This window comes from Eleutherodactylus coqui, chromosome 2 (genome assembly GCF_035609145.1).
Source record: "Eleutherodactylus coqui strain aEleCoq1 chromosome 2, aEleCoq1.hap1, whole genome shotgun sequence".
Lineage (NCBI taxonomy): Eukaryota > Metazoa > Chordata > Amphibia > Anura > Eleutherodactylidae > Eleutherodactylus > Eleutherodactylus coqui.
Window position 1 is genome coordinate 36,075,760 of NC_089838.1, and position 18,725 is coordinate 36,094,484.

General features: G+C 42.7%; 1 long non-coding RNA gene across 1 annotated transcript in view; it reads right to left on the reverse strand.

The window, feature by feature from the left end:
- The window catches only part of LOC136610500 (uncharacterized), a 90,493-nt gene that overhangs the window by 66,753 nt on the left and 5,015 nt on the right, over positions 1–18,725 (reverse strand). The window lies entirely within an intron of this gene.

The window sequence follows — 18,725 nt, forward strand, 5'->3', positions numbered from 1 at the left end:
AGATATGAGATAGATAGATAAATGTAAGATAGATATGAGATAGATAGATGGGGTTCTTTTACATGAGCGTATATCGGCCGCATTTTTCATGGCCGATGTACGCTACGATCTCATGCATTGGATTCCAATACATCAGATCACATGGCTGTATTACTGTGGCGTAAAAGCGCCCGGCCGGGCCAATATAGCGCCAGGCGCTTTCACGCCGGGCCACAAAGATAGTCCTGGAACTATCTTTTCAGCCGGAATGCGTCGGCCGCTGCATAGGCTCCTATGGGAGCCAATGACAGTGGTTGGAGAAGGGAGGTGGGAGGGAGTTTAGCAGTGTGACTCCTAAACTCCCTCCCTCTTGTCCCCTCCTCTCTCCCCCGGCTGTTTGCAATGGGATGGGGTGGGGCAAGCTGGCTGCGGACAAGGGGTGGCGAGGGGCGGGTTTTTAGCTCCGCCCCTGTCCCACCTACTCCCATTGCATAACATCCGTAGGGAAGGAGAGAGGAGGTGAGCCAGCAACGGGGGAGGGAAGAGGAGGCAACGGCATTGCGGCCTCGGCAGATAGATTTGTGCGCTCGTTCGTGCATTTTTAGATAGATAGATAGATATAAGAGAGATAGATAGAAGATAGATAGATATAAGAGAGATAGATAGAAGATAGATAGATATAAGAGAGATAGCTAGATATGAGATAGAGAGTTAAATATTATGATACTTTTTTCCTGCACTTGTGGAAGTGATTGATAGGTAATATGCACTTCATATACATTATAGCCCATTTAATTACGTATTTTCGTGATTATTTGTACATTTAGGCCTCCTTCACACGAGCATCATTTTAGCAGCTAGCGGAGCACAAAATGGCAGGAACAAAGAATAGCCGCGACCAATTCTTCGTGATTTTTCATGGCTGGCAATTAACTGAAACCACAGCACTCGAATTCCATTGGTCGGAAAAACTACTGCAAACACAGCGCTAGCCACTGTTAAGCTCTCTCCCCTCCCTTTGGAGCCTCCAGAGTTTTGCCATCAAAAGATAGGAGAAGACCTATCTTTTGATGCAATAGAAATTTCGGCATTCAAATAACGCACCTATGTTCTTTTTTTTTGATACGCGATTCTTTAGACACATCAATAAATCGTTCATCTGAAGGAACCTATAGAAATCCATTGGTTCCAATAGGCACGAATTTTTGACATGCCTACTTTGCGCCAAAATGACGCTTATGTGAAAGAGGCCTTAATAGTGTCTGTACCATCTTGAAGTTTCTATAATAATAATCTTTATTTATATAGCGCCAACATATTCCACTTACAAAACAGGGAAGAACAGATACAAAAAACAAAGATACAAAAACCTCAGCTACATGAAGTAATCAATTGATGGAAACAGTAGGGCTGGGTGCACACGAGATGCATTTGCCGCGGAAATTCAGTGCAGAATTTCTGTGCTGCAAATCTGCCCGCGGCTCCTAATCCCGGGATTAGCCAGCCACGTGGACGAGATTTTGCAAAAATCCCGTTCTCACGGGGTGGCCAATCCATTACGGCAAAGCCGGACAGAATCGGCAATGCGGCGCGGAATTGACCTTCGCAGCATGTCAACTCTTTTTTTTTTTACGTTGCAGCCTCAATCCTCTCTACGGTGAGAGAAAGCGGCAGCGGAATGCTGGCAGCCGAAACACTCCAAAACCTGAGGCTTTTTCGGTGCAACCAAGCCGCGAGATTTCCGTCCTGTGGGAACCCAGCCTAAGGGTGAGGGTCCTGTTCCAACGGGCTTTCATACTACAAATAATGGGGTGATGCAGAAAGTAAATGAGTTGCAAGGTATAGTGAGGTGGAGAGTGAGGAATGCTATACGCATATACAATGGTCAGACTTACGCCGTGTTTTGGCTGAATCGGTACGACTGTAGGGGGAGGTTGATGGTGGCTGACAGGGATTGCAATCAGTAGGACAGGGAGCATGTTATCAGGCGGAATACCGAGGGGTTTGGTTTAGGGGATATGGTATGCCTCCCTGAAGAGGTGTGTTTTTAGAGCACGCCTGAAGTTTTGTGTGTCAGGGATTACCCGGATAGTTTTGGGTAGCGTGTTCCACAGGACTGCTGCTGCTCTGTAGAAATCTTGCAGGCGGGAATGAGAGGTTCGTATTAAAGGGGCACTTAATTTGATTTTGTTAGCAAAGTGAAGGATGCGGGCTGGGTGGTGGATTGAGATGAGGGAGGTAATGTAGAGCGGGGCGGTGCTGTGCAGAGCTTTGTGGATGAAGGTAGTGAGTTTAAATTGAATTCTGTATTTAACAGGCAGCCAGTGCAGTGACTGGCACAGGGCAGAGGCGTCCGAGTAGCGGCTGGACAGGAAGATGAGCCTGGCTGCTGCATTCAGGATGGATTAGAGAGGGGAGAGTCTGGCGTGGGGAAGGCCAATCAGCAGCGAGTTGCAATAATTGAGCCAAGAGTGGATGAGGGCAAGATTGAGCAGTTTTAGCGTGTCCACGGTGAGGAAGGGGCGGATTCTTGCAATGTTATTGAGGTGCGGCTGACACGTTTGGGCGAGAGATTGGATATAGGGTTAAAGGAGAGATCGGGGTTTAATGTAAACCCAAGACAGCGGGCATAGTATCTGTGAGTTATGGTGGTGCCACACACTGAAATGAAGATGTCAAGATTAGGTCGGTTAGAGGACGGAAACACCCTCTACTAACAGTAGGTCAGTTTTTGACAGGTTCAGTTTTAGGAAGAGAAATGACATAGTGTTAGAGACAGCGGACAGACAGTCAGTGGCGTTCTGTTGAGTGTAGAAGCTGGACTGTAGAGGGTCAAGGAGAGAGTTTTCTGATCGATAGCTTATAAGGTGGGAGAAAACCAGGCGTTCTAATAGTTTGGAGATGAAGGGGAGGTTGGAGATAGGTTGGTAGTTGGCAGCATCAGTCGAGTCAAGAGTTGGTTTCTTTAGCAGTGGATATGATAGCATATTTGATTGAAGAGGGGAAAATACCAGAGGTCAGAGAAAGGTTAAATATTGTGGTGAGATGGGAGAAAACCGCGGGTAGAGGGACCGGAGGAGGTGTGAGGGGAGAGGGTCGCTAGCGCAGGTGGTGGGGCGAGCAGAGGAAAGCAATCTGGAGACTCTTCCTCTGTCGTTGACCTGAGTGTGAGCAGGAGCTAGAAGCAGTACTGACGAGACTAGGATCGGTGCTAGTCTGGGATTGGGAGGTTATTCCCTACCGGATATGGTTGATTTTTTTTTTTAAATAAGCAATCAGCTCTTCAGAACTGAGATCCGTCACCGGGGGCTGCAGTTTAGGGCTGAGAAGGGAGTGAACAGTGACAAAGAGTCGTTTAGTGTTGTGAGATAGTGAGAATACAAGAGAGGTGAAGTAGACTTGTTTGATATGGTGGAGGGTGAGGTTGTAGGTTCTGAGTATGAACTTGAAGAAGAGAAAGACGTATGCGACTTTCTCCACAAAGCAGTGGGGTACAGATTTGATGCAGGTTCAACATGGATTCCTTGTCAAATCTCTGTCCAATTTTCAGCCATTTGAATAGTGCCAAATTTAAAAATTAAAGTATATTTTTTCATGAGGCTTCTGAACACTAAACATGCTTTTTTGCTTTGCTTTGGTTGCTGAACTCCAAAGCATTCAAGACAAAGCAAAAACTGCTAGCAATGTATTCTTATTTTTGTTCCATCAAAAATCCTGCATTTCTACCTCCCCCCCACCCCGCCCCCCGTCTTTTGGTGTCACGATTTTCCCATTTTATCTCCCTCTTCCTCTCACATATTCTTTCCTCTCACCTCCCTTTCTGTCACATATTCATCTAATTTATCACTCTCCATTCATCCTCCATTTGTGATAAATACATATTATAGACAAATGATGATTTAATTGTGAGTAAATGTCGTCGAGTCGTTAAGACACTTCTCTTTCAGCATTAATGGCATCTCTTTTTCACAAGAAGAATTTACGAGACAAATTAAAGTGTACCTTCTGGTATCCCCGGCACACGACTGGCCCACAGCTGTGGAAGCAGGCCGGGATTTAACCTTATTGCTGCGGTAAGGAATACATAATGTATTCTTATGTATTCTTCTTTAACCTTATATTATATGATAAATCGTCGACAATTCCTAAAAAAATACTTTTGTTATAGTAATAATATATGTATCCTATGGTGTATATATGTTTCTTATATCAGCCTAGGCAAACGCGTGTGTATACATATATTTATGTATTAGTATATATACCTTCTTAGTGAATCGCCAGCATTTAAATGGTTAATGTGTTTCTGTTATGCACTGGTATGTATTAGATGTAGGCTTATACTCCCCCATAACCTTTCCTGACTTAGGAAGGTCTAGAGATAGCGGTTTCTAACCCCCTACATTCATATAGAAACTACTAGAACAGTGAATACAGAATCTAGTTTCTGGTTCCTAGAGCCAATCATGAGTTCTTATGGTTACGTAGGGTGGGGGGGTGGATTGTATTTCTGATCTTACGTAAGTGAACTTATATATACATTGTCTGCTTTGTAATAAACTCAGAAGAGAACCATTGTTGAATGATACTGCCTGTGTCATGTGTTATTGATTTGTGTACACAACTTCTCATATAATTCGGACCAGGCAATGAAACACGCTAAGAAATCTCTGATGATTTAACATTTTCAATTCAAGAAATGGTCGCCATATGTGCAGCGCGTGGAAACCTGTCCTATTACTGGAGAATGTATCTGTAAACTGGAGGGTGAAGGTGGTGGGGCTGCAGGTGGAGAGGAAATGAAACCTAATGCTACACATACTATGGTTTGCCATCAGCAGTCTCAAATGATTATCCACTTTAATTTTGCAGTCATCCGAAATAGCCAATGACTTTTTCTCTCAAGTGTATGGCCAGCCTAATGCAGCTACCAGTCAATGAAGAATAGATTGCTGCAGAGCAGAGTTTGTGATTTGGTACGAGTTATTAGTGATATCCCAATGTCAGCTTTGGAAAAGGATTGCAAGATTGCATTGTCTTTAGGCTGCTTCCACACAGGCGATGCGATAGCGCCGCGAGAAACTCGCAGCAAAATATCGCATCGGTGTTGTGTGTGATATTGCTGTATTTTCTCGTGGCAATAATGCGATTTTGCGTCACTGCTCTTTGTAGCACCATGTGTGAGGATTTTTGGGAGAGGGCTTGAAATATAAGCCCTACCCCAAAAATAAGAACTAGCTGCATAAAAAACAAACCAAAAACAAATGCATTACCTAAAAAGCGCTTTCAGCTCTGCCACGTCTTCTCCCTGGTCCCCGTCACTTGTCGTCAGGCATCTCTATCTGGTCAGAGATTTGAAAATCCCCGCCTCCAGGAAGCACTGTCTCTGATTGACTGAGCCAGGGCACTCAAGAACCAATCACAGCCAGCCCTTCCTGGAGGCATGAATTTTGATCCTCCAATCCAGGAAGGGCTGGCATAAGAGTGAAGACAAGTGCTGGAGGCGAAGAGCAGACGTGCGCCGGAGATAGGCAGAAGTGGGGCTTAAAGATACTGAGCTAAAGAAATTCATACCAGCAGATATCATAGGCACTGCCACCAACACAAGGGGGAAAATATCACAGCTATACACATGCATACAGAGCAAAATAGGCGAACGGTATCCCCTGGCAACAAAGAGCAAATGGGAAGGAGACATTGGACCAATAGAAGAATCATTATGGGATGAGATTCTACAGGCGACACCCAGACTCTCCCTAAGTGAATCCCACTGACTCTCACAATTGTATCTACTACACAGGGTATACTGAACGCCATTGTTCTTATATAATATAGGCCTGAGAGAGTCTCCCTTATGTAATAAATGTAAAACCCAAACAGCAGATCTAATACACATGATGTGGCGATGTCCAAAACTAAAGAGGTATTGGATAGAAGTGTGTGAACTAATCCATAATGTGTATGGGGTAACTCTAGAGCACACTCCACTGGTATGTATCCTAGGATATGTAGATGACGTACCTTTAGATGAAAACGAAAAACTAGCGATAGCCAGAATTTTATATTTGGCCAGAAAACTAATAGCGCAACACTGGCTGGACGAAACTCCCCCCAATTGGAATGAACTCAAAAACAAAGTCACATAAATTTTAATGTGGGAGAAAAGCGTTTATTACAAGAGAAAAACACCACAAAAATTTTACGATATATGGCATAAATGGCTCCATACCTTTGGTCTTATTGGCTCGGACTTACTCAGAAACTAAGATAGTAAATGTACTAAAATAATTGTTGTTTGGGGAGAGGGAGGGAGAGGGAGAAAGAATAGCGTCACCATGGTCACGGAATTAATTATTGAACATACCACGGATCAACACATGGAAAAACCTCACAAACAAGAAGAGTGGATCAAGAGCACAGCGGACTTATCCTCGCGCCGCGTGAAAGACTATTTGGGATATGTTTAAGTGTTTTGTATTGTTACTTAAACGTCTTCGGACGAGGAAAATTCAATAAAAAAATATTTGAATTTTTTAAAAAAAGATGTGCACCGGAGATGACAGCACCTCTTAGGTGATGCATTTTTTTGGTTGTTTTTTTGATGCAGCTAGGGCTTAGTTTAGGCTTTTTACAGTAGGATTTCCTTCTGTAAAAGTCCACAGAGATAACAGTGCCTGTGTTGTTGAGCATCAAAAAGAAAGAAAAGGACGGAACTCCTAATGGGTGAATGCAGACTCTAGTAACACACTGACCTGGACGAGCAAGAAGAGACACTAGCTGGTAGTGACATCTCTATAAGGCAGGAAAGCACTAACCGGAGCCACTGAAGTATTTGTTAAAGCTATATACCATTTATAAAGTTGTTCTATTGGAAGCAAAATGTGGCCGAGTGACATTAATCGGCAATTGAGAATTATGAGGTTGTAGTGGACTCCAAGCCACCTACATTTCCACCCAAGAAATGCCCTGCCGTCGCCTGACCCTTCCTACTGAAGGTATACTATGTTTCCCTGCTCCACTTCCAATAGTGGAAGGCCGATGTCACGACCCAAGAGCCCCCATATAATTGCATCATTTATTTCTAAAAAATGGATCTCTGTCATGTGAGGATTACATTGGTGCATAGTTAGTTCTAATACAGTCATCAGGGTTTTTCCTTAAGTGCACGGCTCATATATGTGATTGCCACATGACAAAGACATTTCTAATAAATAGTGAACCGTTCCACTGCTCACTGTCAATGCATGATGTCAGATTTTATTGACAGTGAGTGTTGGAAAACACCAACTTGACATATCCAAAGCAGAGGATGAATCTAATGGGGCTTGGAATGGGTGAAGCAGGGCCAGCAGGCCACGGCTTCAAATCTATGCAGTCAGCCCCACTGACCCAAGTACATGACAGGTCCTCTTCAAGGTCCAAACAGGCTTTGTCGTTAAGGGGTTAACTAAGATATCTGTTGAATGTCTTTCAGTAAAAAGAACCGTTTAAAGGACATTTCACAAGTATGACAAGCAACACAACTCACAAAGCAATAAGAAATCCCCTCTGCGGCCAAAGCCTTAGAGTTTCCATCAATAAAAATCAAATTTGAAAAAGGAAGTTCTAGATGGAGCCAAGGAGCTGAGAAATAAAAGCATTACGGCTGCGAATGAAAGGGACCTAAAAATAAATTGCTTGTTGAATGGAAGATGATATAATAGTTGGATTCAGGAAGCCAAGGTGTTGTGTCACCCCTTTAATACGATCAGGGACTGGAATCCCAGCAATTACCATGTAATACGGTTGGGTCAGAGGTCCCTGGAATCTTCCTCCAGCACTCATCCAAAGCTTCGGTTACATCCTATTGCTATGACAAAGGATTCTGGGATATGCATTTTGATCGGTTTCAACTGAGGATAAGATTGACCACAGGGCTCTTTATGAGTATTATGCGTCTTTAATCAGAGGCAAATGCATTAGGAAGGATCATTAAAGAAATTAGTTGGATTATGCTTAACCTTGCAGCTTCTGCTTACAGTTATGTATGGGGGACGTAATAAAAGCAAATCACTAAGCCATTAAGCAGTCTCTCTACAAAATGATGTTTTATTTGACCTAAAGGAATAATATGCAGTTCTCCCACAAAACTTACCACCCATCTACAACATAACACACGAGCATCTGCTTTATAGCTGGTGAAAAAACAGTAATTAGTAATTCTTACAATTTACTAGATAAGTGAATCTTGAAGCTTCCAGTCCTTTATACAAAGTCTGTAGCAGCCTCCACAACCCTAACACCTACTATGTGCTATAATATGGTTTTTGCCCAGTGCCACTTTTTCCTCTGCACCTCAATGACACTGCCCTCAAATTACCTGGCCTCCACACACAAAAAAATACTCATGGCCCCTTGAGTTTCTGTTAGGTATAGCAGACAGGTCTGCTGCTCTGCCCTTTCCGTTATCTGAGTTTGTTTTTATTTTGCTCCAGCATCTCTGGAGTTAACAGCTCCTGAACCCAGCTGGAGGCTGTTTGTCAATCACTCCACTATATAGCTCCATCAAATCTGGTATCCAGTGCTTCCGGTTTGTTGTTCTTCTAGGACGGCTCGTGGCTGCTGCTCCTGTAGTATCTCTGTGACAATTGATCTCAAGTCTGCTGCAGTTGTAAGCTACTTGTGCTTTACCCAGATCTGTTCCTGCTCACTTCCTCAGTTCCTGTTTCCGCTTGGTATGTCCTTTTCCGGTTAGGGCTTTGACAGGGTTAATCATCGCCCAGGTTCCAGCTCGGAGCTGTCCTTATCAGGACAATTACTCCGCTCTGTTAGGCAGGGACTTCATTACCTGATTCCAGCTCAGGGCTAGCTCAGTCCCTGTCCCTGTCTCTGCCTCGTACCAAGCTACACGCCGAGGAGTGAGCATCTGGTCTCAGTGTCGACTGTCAGTCCTTCCAGGTGCTTTTCCCTGCTCAGAGAGACAACACAGTGGTTCCACATCCAAATACATAACAGCTCCCTTCTACATACCCCACCCTCAGTTGTTCCCACCAAGTTAATTTGACGCAAAACGGTCTTGTAATCCTTCGGATCCAAACTTGACAAAGGCTGCGGCGACACGTTGGCATCAAGCCCGTGTGTGGCTTAAATAAAGATGTAATTCCTTTAACTTTACGCATTGACGTATTTGGGTACCTTGCTTTGCGACTCCAACACATCATTTCTTGCTGGACTTTATAGGGGTCACGGATCCAGACTCCTTTTGGGAACTCGCAACATGCACCGAAAGGAGCCTCCCTTATGTGATTAGGTACGCACAAGTGCTGTTGTGTTTGCGTTATTTGGTTCTTCAGATCCAAACTAATGTTGCTTGGAGCCTCACTACTGAAAGCTGCTCCCAGCTGGTGGTCGCATAGGCCACGTTAAGCTCTGCCCCAGTAGACATAGCATGGGCAACCTGTAAAGTTAGGTGAACGGAGGAGACAGTGATTAGCAGGCTCTTTTGGAAAAAGAAAATAAACACTGTGCAGAGCAAACTAAGGCTGCCTACGACCAGAGAAAGGCAGCATGGGATTGCACTGTAGAGCAACAGATCAAAACCAAGAAAGACATCCTGGAATTCATTGCCAACAATTTGTAAGTGAGGCTGGCCTCAGTAAAACTGCTAAGTGTGCACACTGCTAGAGACAAAACAGTCAGCAGGCCTGCTGCAACCAAAGACAGAGACATTTGTAAGCAATAGTGCAGCTGCTACCGATATTGTGTCGTACATATTTGAGACTGGATTGTGATAGTTATGTTAAGTAAAGTTGTGTCTAAAGTTTTTGTCTACGTTGTGTCTATTTCTTGGCATAGTTATTAGGGTTTATTCAACCTGCATTACTGTATTGAGTGAAGTAAAGAATGTGTGATTTACATTTCTGTTCTACAGAATTATTCTTCATGCAGTATTGTTGATAATGTTCCGCTAATATTATTCTGCAGTGTGTATAGCGTATTAACTCCTAACACTCCAGGACGTACATTTCCATCCTGCAGCGTCAGGGTATGTATGAAGAGATATCACGGGGCGACCTCTCCTCATACAGCGCGGGCGTCAGCTGTTTATTATTGCTGACACCTGTGGGCAATAGCTGCAATCAGCCATGCAGCTGATCAGCACTATTAACCCTTTAAATGCCTCTGTCAGTTCTGGCAGAAGCATTGAAATGCCCCAAAGATGCTCGGGGTTCTCATACGGCACCCCCAACCCCGCGGTGAGATTGGGGGAGCCGTGTGGGTGTCATTGAAAGGCCCCAGGGCTGCCTTAGCAGACTGACTATCTACCCGCCTCTGTTAGATTGCAATATGATGTAATGCTATAGCATTACATCATACTGCAGGAGCGATCAAAGCATGGCTAATTGTTGTGGTCCTCTAGGGGGCTAAAAAAACAAGTAAAAATAAGATCAATAAAGTTTTACCAATTGTTAAAAAAAAGTAATAAAAGTTCAAATCCCCCCCCCCCCTCCCTTTTGCCATATCAAAAATAAAAAATCTAAATCATAAAACAAAAATACGTTTTTGGCATCGTCGAGACCGTAAAAGTCCGATCTATCAAAGTAGCACATTATTTACCCCACACGGTGAACGTCGTCCAAAAAAACCCCGCCAGAAATGTACTTTTTTAGTCACCCTGTCTCCCAGAAAAAATGCAATAAAAAGCAATCAAAAAGTCATATGTACTCAAAAATGGTACCAACGTTAACTACAGAATGTATTGCAAAAAATGAGCCCTCGCACAACTGCGTCGACGGAAAAATGAAAATGTATGTGCTCAGAAGATGGCAGCAGAAAATAATTTAAAAAAGTAAAATTTGAAAAAATAAAAGTAGTACAGCAAAAAAAAAAAAACGATACAAGTTTGGTATTGTAGTAATCGCACTGACCGATGGAATAAAGTTCATTTTTGTTGCAGTTTGTGCGCCGTAGAAACAAGACACAGTAAAAGATGGCAGAGTGTCTTTTTTTTTTTTTCATTTTACATTAAATAGTACCATTGAAAAAAACAACTCATCCCGCAAAAAACAAGCCCTCATACAGCAACGTCAATGGATAAATAAAGGAGTTACCATTTTTTTAAAAGTGGGGAGGAAAAAACTAAAATGAAAAAAAAGGCCGTGTCCTTAAGGGGTTCATAATCTTAGGATTTTAGCTAGCCATAGCTGGTGGCAAGTAAATCTATGATAAAACTTAATATTTTGCTTGTCAATATACTATTCCTAAATAAATATTGCATATTTTTGTAACTTCTTCTGCTGTATCATATCCTGAATCTACATTGTGACACCACATACCCACAACAGAGTGTCCACAGTCACTCCATTTTAGACATTATTGCTTATTAAAAGGGGGTAATTGTGTAGATTATGTGATTACTTCGCAGACAGTAAAAACTGAAGACTGAGAGTTTTTGAACTGGGTCCCTGACAGCAGTACCAACTGTAATGCAACAATGGCAGTCCTGACCTTTTATCTGTGCACAACTGCGCATGAATGCACATTGAGTTAAACTAGGTGATTCTAGTTAGGCTGAATTCACACTGTGTTCTGCTATGTCCATGTAGCACACAGAGATTCTGCTGCCATTTCAGATCAGATGTACCTGTTTCTTACAGAATAGGGAGCCAGAGTCCCAGTCAGGACTCACAGACGAAGAGTGGTGACCAAGACAGTAAGATGGAGTGTAGTGGAGGTGAGGAAGTTTGCCTTTTGTTAAGACTCCTGAAGCAGCAAGAGCAGAAATTTGCTGTGGATGGTGAAGAAATCCGAAAAGAGCCAAGTACTGATCGGTGTAAAACACTGAAGCAAAAATTATCATGGAAAGGAGCAATAATGCCAAGTGAAGGCCTGGTCTTCTACCAGTGCGTCAAATACAGTGAATGTGATTTTAGCAAATCAAGGGCACCTGGTGTAAGAAGCAATTAGCTAGAGAAAGCACAGAAACTACTATAATGAGTTCCCTGTTGAGCTGAAGAGCCAGATCTTACCAGAAAAACCTGATCTCGACATCACTGAGGGATTACATGAAGAGACAGAAGGATTTGAACAAGCCTGCATCTACAGACAATTTGTGGTTAGTTCTCCAAGATGTTTGGAACAACCTCCCGGCCGAGCCTATTCAAAAAATGTGAGCTGCTTTGAAGGCATTCTCGTCCGGTAATAGTACGGCCAAGAAAAGTTAGGACCTGCCCTATCTATCCTGCATGTAATAAATACTATGTTCGGAGAATGACCGGGAGGCACCTATCCTCATGCGGCTATTTTCAAACTCATGTGCTCTACTACGGAGTTTGAAAAGCCAGTGAAGTTGAAAGGATTCCCCTCGTTCAAGCGCAACTATGCTCCGTACCGCCGAGCGAAGTTGCGCCCACACTCGTCTGAATAAGCCCTTACACATATTGGCCAAATAATCACTAGAAAGAGTGAATTCAAACGAAAGTTGTTCATTGTAAACGTGACCCCCAACGGGGTGCAGAGCAAGAAGTCGCTAGTCATTTCATTTCAGCTTTCCAAAAAAAAGTCTCTGGTGTAAAATCACATTCGTTCATGTTTGAACGCCTTGCAAACAAATTTGCATGGGGATCCCTCTTGGCAAACAACTAATGAACAATCATCTCTCTGTAGAAGTAAATGAACGAGTGTCATTCGTACACTTCAATGACTTTTCTGAGCTCCATGTAAAGGTAACTCTATCCTAGTTTGGTTTGGTATATATGATAGTAAAGCCGCTAGCACATATGTCAAATTTATCCTTAGGCAGGTCTCGCACAAGGGTATCAAAATTTACACTTAGGCCGGTCTAAAACGCGGACATTGAAAGGCATGAACGTTCGAGTTTTCCTTCACACTCGCAGATACGAACTGTGTATTCCACGAGCGGAAGCAAAATTGCAGCATGCTTTGTTTCGCCACAGAATCCATGCGGATGGCCTCCATTGAAGTCAATGGAGGCGTCCAACCCGCAGCCTATATGCAACTAACATTGCGTATGGACTGCAGGTACCTGCATCATCGCTAAGCGACAGCACGGGAAATACAAATGCGCTCATTTGCAGTACAGTTAATGGAGGTACACATGCGGAATCTGATCCGTTCATGTGAGCCCGGCCTTAGGGATACTTTTAAATACCCTATTTCTATAATAATGGTAATTATTATTAAGCCATTTACTTTCCTTAGATCCTATTTCATCTCACCTTGGACAGGTACGCACCAGGAGTTGCAGAGGTCGCAGTTGTGATCTGACCTCAAAGCCAACGCAGCACCTTTAGGTCTTAAATGGGAAAAGTAAAGGGGTCGCAACTTGATTATTTAATTCTAAGTACAAAAGTAAGTGACCCCTTATATAATGTAACTATAACACACATCTCTACCGCACAAACGTGAAATTTACTATGACCATGAAAAACTGTGCAAAAATCCACAATACATGACATTATTCTTTTCTCAGAAACCATATAGCCTAGGAAAACGATTTATATACTGAGGAGAATCTAACACTCCTCGATGTGTATATACAGAGGAGCATCTACCTCACCCCTATGTGTATATACTGAGGAGAATCTACCTCACCACTCTATGTGTATATACTGAGGAGAATCTATCTCACAACTCTATGTGTATGTACTGAGGAGAATCTAATTGACCTCTGTGTGTATATGCTGAGGAGAATCAACCCACAACCTCTATGTGTTTATACTGTGGAGAATCTACCTCACCTCTATGTGTATACACTGAGGAGAATCTACCTCACCTCTATATGTATATACTGAGGAGAATCTACCTCACCTTTATGTGCATATACGGAGGAGAATCTAACACTCTTCTATGTGTATATACTGAGGAGAATCTACCTCATCTCTATGTGTATATACTGAGGAGAATCTATCTCAACTCTATGTGGATATACTAAGGAAAATCTACCTCACTTCTATGTACATATACTGAAACGAATCTACCTCACCACCTCTATGTGTCTATACTGTGGAGAATCTACCTCACCTCTATATGTATATACTGAGGAGAATCTACCACAACTCTATGTGTATATACTGAGGAGAATCTACCACACCTATATGTGTATATACTGAGGAGAATCTACTTCACCTTTATGTGTATATACTGAGGAGAATCTAACACTCCTATATGTGTATATACTGAGGAGAATCTACCTCACCTCTACGTATATACTGAGGAGAATCTACCTCACCTTTATGTGTATATACTGAGGAGAATCTAACACTCCTATATGTGTATATACTGAGGAGAATCTACCTCAGCTCTATGTACATACTGAGGAGACTATAACTGACCTCTATGTGTATATACTGAGGAGAATCTACCTCACCTCTATGTGTATATACTGAAGAGACTATAACTGACCTTTATGTGTATTTACTGAGGAGAATCTACCTTGCCTCTGTGTGTATATATTGAGGAGACTATAAGTGACCTCTGTATGTATATACTGAGGAGAATCTAACACTCCTCTATACTGAGGAGAATATACCTCACCTCTGTATGTATATACCTAGGAGACTATAACTGACCACTGTGTGTATATACTGAGGAAAATCTAGCTGACCTATATGTGTATATACTGAGGAGAATCTAAGTGACCTCTATGTGTAAATACTTAGGAGAATCTAACTGACCTCTGGGTGCATATACTGAAAGTCTGTATAGTACATAAGGAAACGTCCCTGGACTGCAGGGATGGAGCATGTCTTTAAGGCTGAGAAGGGGCTGCAACCTTCTGTCTGGGGGTTAATTTGAATAAAAATGGGTGTTATCTTTAAGGGTAAAAAGTGAGGAGAATGGGAGGGGTGGCACATTCTGCAGAGGGACATCGGTACATGCAGTCTGAGGAGAATCTAACGCTCCTCTATGTGTATATATATTTTATTCCCCGGTTTCTCTAAACTAACCATGACTTCATAAAATTTTCCATGTGAACAACCGGTAAACACCGGTACCAAATTAACTTGGGCAAAGCCGGGTATATCAGCTGGTAATTATATACCATATATAATTGTAGCCCAGGAAATAAGTCCTGTTTGGAAAGCAGTGGCTAGATCATGTATGTAATGGCTTAAAAAGACAAATGTGTTACTCTATGATTTTGTGTGCAGGATTTCAAGGGGTTCGATCTCACTTTCTTTTTGCCCCCATTGCTTTTTGCAGACCTGCTCTGTCTTGTGTGTGTTTGCGCACCAAAAATCCCCATAGAGGTCTATGGAAGGTGCGTAAACATGCACATCTGCCTGGGTATGTACTAAGCGCAGTGCATACCTGCAACACCAAATTGCATTAGACTAATTAGGTTTTCAAATCAGGGTGGGGTGATTCTCCTGCCCATGTAAATGAGCAGTGCCTGTGCAAATACTCTCAGTACATATGACTGAAGGCTGTATGGTTAGGTATGGGTACAGGTGTAGATGACTGCAGGCTGTATGGTTAGGTATGGGTATAGATACAGATGACTACAGAGTGTATGGCTTAAGTATAGGTATAGATGCAGATGAGTGCAGGCTGTATGGTTTAGGTTTAGGTACAGATGCATTTGACTGCAGGCCGTATGGTTTAGGTATGGGTACAGGTGCAGATGATGGCAGGTTGCATGGTTTAGGTATGGGTACAGGAACAGATGACTGTAGGCTGTATGGTTTAGTTATGGGTATAGGTACAGATGACTGCAGGTTGTATGGTTTAGGTATGGGTACAGATGCAGATGACTGCAAGCTTTATATTCTGGGTCTTGAGGGATAACTTTGAGCTGCATACTGATTTGGAAAATAATATTAAACAACAATGGATGTCACCAATCAGAGAGATGTCACCTATGATCACTGGAGGTAAGGATCACTTTACATGAAATAACTATTGGCCAAATAAATATGTTTAAATGAGCTCTTTTCAGTGATAGTTGTATTGTATAAAAACGGGACCCAACAGGATATTGAGGTAGAAATTGCTCAGTAATCGCTCGTTGCTTTGTTTCAGTTTACTGAAACTAAATGACTAGTGAGCGACTTGCTCTCTGTGTAAACAGACAGTTGCTCACCTTTGAATGACTGCCTGTTCATAGTGAATTGATGCAGGGGGCCAGTAGAGATCTCCAGGGTGCTCCGCCTTCATTCACTGACTATCTCTTCTGCGTGAAAGCCCACGAACAAAAGCCATTGGGACAGTCATCCTGTGTAACCCTAAATGCAATGTAATCACTATCACTGTGTAGAGCTGGTGTCTGACTATTATTTTGAGGTATCCTAGATCCCAGAGCTAAACCGCTGTACCTAACTAAGCCTGCTATTATAAAAGATGTCTTGAAGATATGGTGCCTGTGAGATGATAGATAATCTCCTAATCTTTCCAGACTTTATCATATCCTCCTTAAGAGACCCAGCAATGCTACAGAAAGCTCCTAGCAGTCCACCGCCAGCAGTCATTAGGTGCATCAAGGGGGTAAATGAACTTTTGCACCCGGGTCCCTGAGCCTTTAGCTGGTGCACCCGGGTCCCTGAGCCTTAGCTGGTGCACCCGGGTCCCTGAGCCTTTAGCTGGTGCAAACTGTACTGCGTTGTCTTAGAAGTCATAGAAAATTATCCTCAACTGCTTAATAAACTCCACGATAGATGCAAAATTGCACCTATTGGATCCATATTAACAGAGATATCCGAAAAATATATAGGATGGCTTTGTTAGTAAAAGTTTTACATCAATAAACAGACAAAGTCAAAACTGCTGGAGAAATGACAGTCCTCTCCTTATATATAATTTTGCTTCAATGCCAAAGAAAGAAGAATTCTAAAGGAAAAATGGATCCACTAAATGTGCCTGTGCTGCAAAAGAATGTAATCCTAATGAACATGGCAATAAAGGTAGGAACGCTCTGAACAGATCCGTGATGTAAGAACAAAGGCTCTTTATAAAGTGCACGTCTTTTGTCTATAAAATGTTTAGGAATGAATAGGTAGCCATTTTCCATGTCATCACACATCAAGTGCAAGTTGTTTGTTTGTTGCAAAGAACAAGACGTCTCAGAAGACGAGTAGTCATGTGACGTATGGAAGGTGAATAGGATGGTAAGAACGTATAATATATACTTTATGTCTGTAGATTTTGTTATGTGGGATTTGGTTGAATGATATGCATTCAGCACATTCATAAAGTCCCGAAGAGCATATAGCTATTTGGCTTAGAGAGAGGCAAAGAAAGCCGTCACTTGATTCTCGGACATTTCTTGATAATGTTGGCTTTAACAAAAATGTTAAAGCATTTCACTTTTGTGGCATTTCCGCAGAATAGGGCGAGTATTGCTCGTCATGATCGGCCTGGCAATAAAATTGGCCCAATTTTTGCCAAAATTGATATACAAAGAGTGAGTGTGTGCTCTTCTTTGCATGTAGCTCAGTTGCTAGCACACTTGCCTTTCCGTACTGGGGTCTTCAGCTCACATCCAATCCAGGAAGCTCACATCCAATCCAGGAAAACATTTGCATGGACTTTCCAAACTCCATGCAGATGATGCCCTTGGTCAGATCTGTACCTACAGCAGTGCTAACAACAAAGCTAGTACACTTCTCCGGTCTGCTCCAGATGACAACAACAAGAATAGAACATAAAGAAAAACTCTACAGTTCTACAAAACCTACAATTCTGGACGAGAAGAACAGCCACAAGAATAAACACAGAGCATAAAAACACCATCCAAATGTTACCATTGGAAAGATTAGAAACGCATCTTTTCTACTTTCGGAGAGCACCTAGACGGTGAGTGAAGAGACTCAAAAGTCTATTTATGCTTCTCTCGGTAATATGTAAATAAGGGAGATGGAATAATACCTCAACAGTGCCACCTATTGGAAGGCAATAGAGATGAGCGAGCGTACTCGGTTCGGGTGTTTTTGCACTCAAGCACCGCTTTTTCCGAGTAACTGACTACTCGGACGAAAAGATTTGAGGGGCGCCGGGGGGAACAGGGGGGAGCTCTCTCTCCCCCCCCCCCCCCCCCCCCACACCCCACATCTGCAACCAGCCGCTCACCCCCGGCGCCCCCCGAATCTTTTTGTCCGAGTAGTCAGTTACTCAGAAAAAGCAGTGCTCGAGTGCAAAAACACCCGAACCGAGTACGCTCGCTCATCTCTAGAAGGCAACATTCCTGCAAGCCAAAGTTAGACTCTTTATACAAGCCTTGTAGCAATGACTGGGAATTAAAAGCAAAGCCAGACTCAATGCACAGACAGCTGTTTCAAGGTATTTGTCCTTCATCAGTGTACAGTAGGAGTTTGGCTTTGCTAGGGAGAGGCCTGGGACGTGGGTCATTGGAAAGATTTGAATGTAGAACTCCAGCAAGACAACAGTGCTAATGACTGAGCCACCATTCTTGTTCTTCCGTCTTCCTCTTCCTCCAGTAGAGAAGAAGAAAAAGAAGGAAGGGGCACAGCACTCGGTTGAGCATTGCAGGCCCCTCGTTCTAGCGATCAGCAGAGGTCTCAGCAACAGATCCCCCACTAATCAAATCTTTTGAAATGTCTCTCTGAGATGTCAAAAGTTTGTGAAAAGTGTGGGTACTCTTTAATCACGATAAATAATGCATTGGAATACATATATATATATATATATATATATATATATATATATGTGTCAATCCTGTCCAGTTGCTATGCAGAGAATGGTAATTCAGCCCAATTTAAGTAAGTGGGGCGTGTGTTATTTGCAGAATGCTT